The sequence below is a fragment of the Myiozetetes cayanensis genome, unplaced genomic scaffold (assembly GCF_022539395.1).
Source record: "Myiozetetes cayanensis isolate MyiCay16 unplaced genomic scaffold, myiCay2020 scf10, whole genome shotgun sequence".
Lineage (NCBI taxonomy): Eukaryota > Metazoa > Chordata > Aves > Passeriformes > Tyrannidae > Myiozetetes > Myiozetetes cayanensis.
In genome coordinates, this window is record NW_026086605.1 from 31071449 (window position 1) to 31079598 (window position 8150).

Below are 8150 nucleotides of genomic sequence, written 5' to 3' on the forward strand. Positions count from 1 at the left end.
GCTACTGTTTGGTATGTTAATTCAGTATTTCAGCCCTAGCTGTTGACAGAGGCTTTGATTCAGCCTACTCCTGCAACAGAAAAACAAATCACTGATTTGGATCTGTTGTCTTAATTATTATCCCACCAACATAAATGAGCATTTCATCTAAGCTCAGTTCCTCAAGAAAGAACTATTGTCTGCTTTGATAAGATGGTATGAAATTTATCCAAACATTTATCGAACTATGTGAAATCTTACTGGAAGAATATATTCTGAGATTTTGAGAAAGGAAAAAGTAACACCAAAACATGTGTCAGAGCAGAGACTCCCAAAGTCTGGTCCAAAGGGAATTCACGGCTCATCTAGTGCTCACCTTTGCTGGTTTCTTCCAGTACACAACAGCACAAAAATGACAGGGCAAAGTAAGGAACAAAAACCAGCTTCTTTTTTTTTTTTTTTTTTTTTACAGAAAGGCAGACTTCTGCCAATCCTAGCTCCAAGAAACACTTTCCAGTGTTTTCCTTCCTTATAGTTGCTGCAATTCTACAGAGATGTTACACAGTGATGAATGACAAGGGAGGCACTTCACCAAATAAGGTACCTATTCCAAAGTTATTTTTATTAAAAGAAATGCTAATACCGTACTCCTGGCATATGACTTATGCTTGAAGAATCTTGCAATTTGCATAGAATCTGGGTGAAAGAAATTTAGTTGAAATACCAACTCCAACTATTCATGAATGTTTAGAAAAACAACAACAACAACAAAACAACAAAAAAACCAACAACAACAAAAAACAACAACAACAACAACAACAAAACACAAAAAAAACCACCACCACCGCTTGGCACGTTTTTTCCAAATGTGTTTTCTTAGCTTAGGTTGCTATAATAGAGATAATACTTGGCAGAGAGCAACTCTGTGTTCTGTAATAATCATACTTTGATACAGCATTTCAGAGCAATTGGATTACTAAAAAAGCTTTTTATAAAGGTGAGTGTATCACTGTATATCCATGATATATATATATCCAGGATCATGTTATTACAATAAAGTAAGACACTGTCCATGTCATGTCACTTTAGTATGTCGACATTATCAACCGATCCATAAATGCCAGTAACATTTTCATTATCATCTACATTTAAACTTCTTTAAGGTTTCAAGTGCCCTTATGTTCAATACCTGAAAACATGCAATTCAGTCCCACAGAGTAACTCCAAAAATCACATCAAGGAAGTTCTTGAATGGTTATCTCAATGACTTCCAGATTAAATCCGCTCTTCTATAAACACAGAAAAGGCTTTCTGTGTCTAGTCTAGAAACACATGGTTGAATTTAGATCTTTTCAATTCAGGAACAAAGGACCGTGCAACTTTCAAAACAGCTATTAACTCTGCTGATGACACACATACTGAAATCAGTCCTGAGACCCTTGGTATCAGAAGAATAAAACCATATTTAAGAACAAAAATAAGATTGTGGAGCACACAAAAAGAATAGTTTTGTTTCTGAAAGTATCTACCTTCTACCTCCTCACCTTTCATTTGGGCTTCATTAAACTCCCAAGTACCAGTGCAAGAATGTGCAGTATCTGTTCAGTAAGTGCACAAATGCCAGAATGCCAAGGTAAGGCAGACATTATAAATATCTTCACTGCAGTGTTCCAGATTGGTGCTAAAATAAGAGTTATAAGCTACGTTCATTTCCAGTAAATATAAGATTATCTATAGTCAGCTCAGGCCTTCTTTAGTCACCTCTAATTGGGAAGAAATTATAGGTTCTGTAGAACAGCATTCATTTTTCTCCGTGTCACAAAGTGAAAGTGAACAAACTCTGTCCCTTCTCCAGTTCAGGCCAAGGTGAGTTATGTGTGTGTGAATCCCTGAGGGTGACATCTGTCCAGCCCAGTACAGCTGCACTTACCAACCCTGTAAGCTCCCAGATCAAAGGCTCAAGCCTCTGGAAAAAGGAAGGTTTAACAATAAAATATTCTTCCAAAAAGAAGTTGAGTGCACAAACTTACCATCTCTCCTTGTAACAAAAGCTGTTGTCCATAAAGTTTTCTGGAAGACATGATACACACCAGAGAGCAACAGAAACTGAAGGTGACATTTCAGGCCTGTGCATCTTGAATAGTTTCAGTTATGACTGGACAAGTGTTCTCCATGCCTCCTAGTACAGGGAAACAAAGAAGAGCAAAAGGAACCCTGGAGTCCTTCAGAACCTCTGCATTTCCACTTAGCTTTCCATTCAAGTATTTCTACTCTTGGTTATTGATACTAAACAAACCCAGGGATGCAGTGAATAGTAACAAAACAGCAGCATCCAAGAAAATTAAACTGAACTAGACATCATTGCTATATTGAACAAATAGATTCTTCCCTCAAACAATGATAGGAGCAGACAGAAGAGCAACAGCTGTGCGATGACACAGATCTTCAGCTGGGAAGGCAAATGGGTAGGCCTTGGCAATTGTGTAAATTCTGTGGTTTGCTCCTGGAGGTTGTGGCTTCAGCCCCAGGTCCCAATTCCTTACCACAAACCACCAGAGACCTCTCTGAGTAAATGCAAGGTCAGCTCCTTCTCAGAAAGGCTCCATCAGAAGTCCTGCAGCTGGAGCAGCCTGCCATGGGCAGGGCTGTTCAGCACAGCACTACATGGGCACAAATTGACCAGAGCAGGGCACAGCTGAGACCTCTTCAGCTTGACAACAGGAGACAATCCTTGAGCACCTTCCACCCCTGCAGGCTGCCTGCCTTGTTGGACAGCCTCTCAGGAAAACAACTCAGCTGCCTTCTCTGAATCAGACACAGAAGACTACAGATTACTTAATGCTGCCTGTATCCCAGGAGCATCCTGGGGAACTTAATCACGGTCCTTGACCGTGGTTCACTAGACACTTGGCATGCACTAGGTAAAAAGCAGCCTCTGCATGTCAGGGCTCCTCCAGGGAAGGTCTGTCCACCTGCAGAGCAGCAGCTTTTGAACCACTCCATGGTCTAGGATGTCATTCCCAACACCCAAATGTAGCTAACTCAGCCTGTTACAGCCACTCTGTTTCTGAACTGCAGGAATGAGGCAAACCTGCATGAGCACCAGTGGTCACAGCCACCCAGGCTCTCCAGCTGACACTAGATATAGATGAAAGCCATGCATGGGGTAGCCCTGCTTTGCATTTTGGTGCAGATGTACACAGAGAAAGGAGCGAGGGCAGAGCTGAGACAGTGGGAAGCTTGGAGAGAAGGAGGGCGTCTGTTACTTAAAATCATTCTAAAGCACATTACAAATCTGTTAAATCATTGTGGCTTACCCTGTATTTCAGAGTAAATTAGTAACTTTTCAGAGGGAGTGAAGAAACTACCACTCCACTTTTAAATAATGAAAATGCTAAAAAACCTACACTTAGCAGCTCTAAAACAGCAGCAAGTCACCCACCAACACCCACTCCTCTTGTCAGCAGGCTTTTTTCAGCTTTGCCTATTATTTGTGTCAAGCCAGAGATGTCTAATGCTTGCTGTGCTTATCTGCTCAACTTTCAGGAGCCCCACAGGTACCTGTGCCACTGACCTCTTTCCCCACAGTATTTTGATCTAAGTAACAAATGCCGAGTTTCCAAAATCATTTGGATTCACTGGCTCTGAGTGCATAGCTGTAAAAAATCTGCTTTAAGATTAACATCCAGTTTTATTCATGCCTGAGGCTTCACCACAGCATCTATTTTTGTAAGATTAACAGCAAGATCCCAGTTCTCCAAAAATCTGTAAAGAGTAACAGATAATTGTAAAAGGAAGATGATGTTTCCTAACCTGACCTGCTCACATCCAAGAAGGTACACTTTCCCAGCCCTTTCCACGGTGGGTGTAATTTCTCTTTGCTTTTCTGCACCCACAACATGCAGTAGGTATGTTAACCTTTCTGCCTCCCATTAGCTGAAATGCAAACTGTGGGTGCCGAAAAACACTAACACAAATCTCACATGTGCGAAGTGTCCCCTGAAAGACAGCTTTTACTCTGGAGGAGTCAAGAAGCAGACATCTTTCTGTAGCTGGCACAACAGCATTTTGAATCATCTAACTTGAAAATACAAGCATTGAAAATGAGCACTTGGTATTTCAGTTAATCCATTTGAAATGAATATATATGAAAACACTTCTTTTTGAACGTGGCAACTTGAGGACAAATTGAGGGTCATTTTTAACCTAAACACCAGAAGAAATGTTGCTTTAAGTAGTGCCTTTGGTAGCTGTCAATTAGAGCTATTGCGTTGCTGTCAACTTGCACTCCTGCTTTAGTTGCAGCTCTGCTCCATCCTACACAGATCCGTACAAATCAATTGTCTCTTGCAAACACGCACTAACCACTGGATAGTGAAATTAATAAAGTGCGAGAAAAGCTGAATCATAAAGCTGACACTCCTGTGCCCAACAACTCTGGCTTCTCCCCTCCAGCAAGCAGATTGAGATAGGCAGGCAAAGTGGTAAAAGATTATCAAATTGCAACTGTCATTCCTGACAAAATGCATGTCAATGCTGGAAGGAATTTTAGGTTTTAAGCTAAACCACCACCTCAAAGGGTTCCTCAGAGCCTGTCAATATCTGTACCTTGGATGGAAAGCTACCACTGAGCACAGTGTGTCCAACATATAGGACCTGCCACAAAATGAAGTTCTTCATAAGAAAGCTCATCTCAGTCTTGGTTGGTAACAATAACAAGGAGACAAGATGAGACCATCAGTCTCAATTGTGAAGACAATGTTTTCCTCCCATATTATTCTGTCTGTCATGTTCCCTTCAGGTTCCAAAGGAATCCCTGTCTCATACATCATTATTTCCCACAAAGCTTGAAAGCCTTCAGGGGGGGTTTCTTCCTGCCCACTGTACCAGCCTTGATGTCTGAGTACCTTCAGAATAGTGACAGAGGCCTCTGCCAGCAATAAAGGGGAACATCTGCATACCAATTAAACTGCTGAGCACTGAAGAGTAAAAAAAAAAAAAAAAGGGGGGGGGGGGAGCAAAAGCCTTGAAAGTAAATCTGAGCCAAGTTCTAATTAATGCCCTAGGCCCCGATTCACCACAGCACTTAGGCACGTAGTTAACTTTAAGCATGTATTTAGTTCCATTGAAGTCAAAAGACAGCATCGAAGAGGCAAACTACATTAGCACAATTTAATACTCTTTGGGCTAATTAATCAGCCATAAAAATTAACTATGAGAACTGTATTCCTTATTTCCCTCACTGTGACATTTCCAGATAAAAATACTTGAATGTGGCTGGAATAAGCAAAACAGCACTACCTCGCTTGGCTGTCATGGGCTGCTCGGTCCTACAGCTGTGAGGGCCAGTACCTAAGAGCAAAGGAACTGAGCTCTCTGCACATCACAGTCTAGTGTCTGTACCTTCTGTGTGGTGGCAGCAAATAGCTGAGTTGTCCCACATACATCCAACTTTCTCCACTTGGTAAGCCCAGCGCGGTAAATGGCTGCCAACACTGCACCAAAAACACCCAGGCTAGATTTGGCCTGAACACGGTCTCCGAGGCCCAAACAGGACCAGTTTTTGAGCTGCTGTTGGCTTCAAAAAGGCATGTGTCCAACCAACCATTCTGTAAATCAGAATGCAAGGAGACAAGCTGGCTGATAAGGGTGTTCCTGCTAGAATTGCTGCAAAAATGAAGCCGCAGGAAGTTTGTCGAGTATCATTAATGCTGTACATGGACCTATAAAGCTAGAAAAATGAAAGCAGGGGATATAAACTCCTGTCTGAAAATACTCCTTTATCTCATCTGTCATGAAAACAAAAAAGAACAAAAATGAACAAAAACAAGCCCCCCAAAAATTAGAACTCCATGAGCATAAAAGAAAGTACCACCACAGCTTTTCAGATTAACTTTGAATTTCCTTGCTTTCATTGGTTTAAGTGTTCTATTGTTACTCCCTTGTTTTTTTAATTGAAGATACTAAAAATTCTTTTATCTTTCAAAGTCTTTAAAGTATGTTATATAAATACGTAATTAAAGCCCCTTTCAACTGGGTATAATTTACTCTATAGTTTACAACAGCTGCACTACAGCTATTACAGTTTATCATTTAAAAGCCTAATTAGGGGCTTCTTAATTAGTGGATCCTTCAGTCACTAGACTGTGACTGTGTGAAATACGCTCGGCAGCCATCGCACGTTACAAATCCACATGGAATATTTGCGTGAAAACAGAGTGTATACAAGTCCAAAAGACACTGCTGGTCCCTGCAGGTCAGCCCATGTGAGCGTGCAAAGCTCCACACTGCACCTACACTCCCCTCTCCCAGAGCCCAGCTGCTCTGCACGCAGCCTTTACCTCCTGCATGTGCTGCTGGAACCACCAGTACCTCCCGAAACAAGTCCCCAGCCTGGCTGAGCTGACCTGCTATGATGGAGCACTCTGAGGTGACCATTCCCAGATTCAGACACAATCCAAGGAGAGGATGGGGCCGTGCCCACTATCTGCTCAGGTTGGTTCTTCCACGGCTCATCAAACATTTTCTCCAGCAAACACAGCTCCTCGATGTTGCCCCCTCTTCCTCAGGAGCTCTGCTCCATGTGGGATTCTGCGGGTACTTCCTCTGTGCTGCCCAAAGTACTTGCATCACTAGAAGGAAGAGGAGGGGAGCCAGTTACTGCCTCTCATTTACAGACACCAACACGCATTTCTTGCCAATCACCACCAAATTAGCAGTCAGTCAATGAGATTTTAAGTGCAATATTTCCCTGAGTGAGGACTGTAAATCCTCTGTCCTCCCTTTGGGTGGCACGGTGCCAGGGAGCTGGTGGAGCCATAGGGAGCCTTAATGGGAATCACTCCCCAGAAGGAGCCTCATACCAACTGGGGGCTAACAGGACCCACTGCTCAGCAAGCAAAGAGCTTGTTCAGACCATACTCTGGAGAACTGGTAGGGTTTGTTAAGTTTTCACCCCCTCATAGCACAGCAGTGTTACAGAGGGTCAGATTTGGGGCCTGCCAGCATTTGGGAGCGTTGCTTTGAACAGTACAGTGACACAAAATCATGAGTTCTTGTTGACTGCAGGATAATATAAATCAGCTATTGAAAACCTGTATCATTAGTGCTATTGCTTTCCAGTGGTAGATGGCTGCAGTAATGGATTGGCCTCTCCATCTCATCCTCCCACTGGAAAGCAGCATATACAGGACCGATCAATAACCTGATCTAAGTTACTTGTAGACATGTCAGGTGAGAATATCTCCCTTTCTCAAAGGTTTTAAAGACCAGGTATCTTTGCAGAACTTAGGCCAGAAAACAACTTCAGATAAATTGTCATTACAGCAGAGAACAGCATAACCAGATCCACCCACATTGTTACACAAAAGTTTTAAATAGACAGGAAGTAATTTTATTGTATGCATTACTTTGTGGGGTCATTAGCTCAAGATATTCCTTTGCAACAGGATAAATTTCCATTTGAAAAGCATTTTCTGGAATGGTCATGTTGCTGAAGAGCCTGTTTGATAGGAAACAACTAGTTTATTTCATCGTGGGGTTTGCCACTAATTTCAGCAGCTGAAATCCTAAAACACTTCCAAAATCAATACCAAAATCCACTGCCATTACTAGGGCCAGGATTTCATCCTATTGTGTCACAACATATTATCCACTTAATTTAGTGCTGTCAAATTCAAAGTGAATGTAACCCTACAGGTCCCAGCCTTGTTTTCCCACAGATCAGTGGAGAGGTAAGAGAGGTGTTTAAGGACCTTCCCTGTAAAAAGATGGCATCAATTTCATGCCATCACTATGGTTAAAGCATGTGCACGTTTCCACCCCTTACCCCACCTCTGTCACTGGTAACACACACAGAGGTGATTACAGTCAAGTAGATTCTAAAGCAGGCCAGAGGCACTGGTATTTCCCAGTCATCATGTTACAGCCCCCAAGGGTGCCCATGGACACAGAAGGAAGCAGAGGTATGCTGAGTTCTGGCTGTACATGGAGTCTTGCTGTGGCACTGACAGCAAGGCAGCCTTTGCAGGGGTGAACAGACAAACACAAGCCAGGCCTTTCCAAAAGGTGAGGGGTGAACAGACAAACACAAGCCAGGCCTTTCCAAAAGGTTCTGAAGACCCCTGTGGCAAGCCTCCTATGGACTCAACCGAGGACTTCACAGGGACATC

The 8150-nt window shown here is 42.6% G+C and overlaps 1 protein-coding gene across 1 annotated transcript in view; it reads right to left on the reverse strand.

Moving 5' to 3' along the window:
- Positions 1 to 5588, reverse strand: part of RTKN2 (rhotekin 2) — a 139081-nt gene extending 133493 nt beyond the window's left edge. The window contains exon 1 of the mRNA XM_050340769.1: positions 2010 to 5588. The gene's annotated coding sequence lies outside the window, so the exon portion shown is untranslated. The remainder of the gene's footprint in view (positions 1 to 2009) is intronic.
- Between the last annotated feature and the right edge of the window lie 2562 nt (positions 5589 to 8150).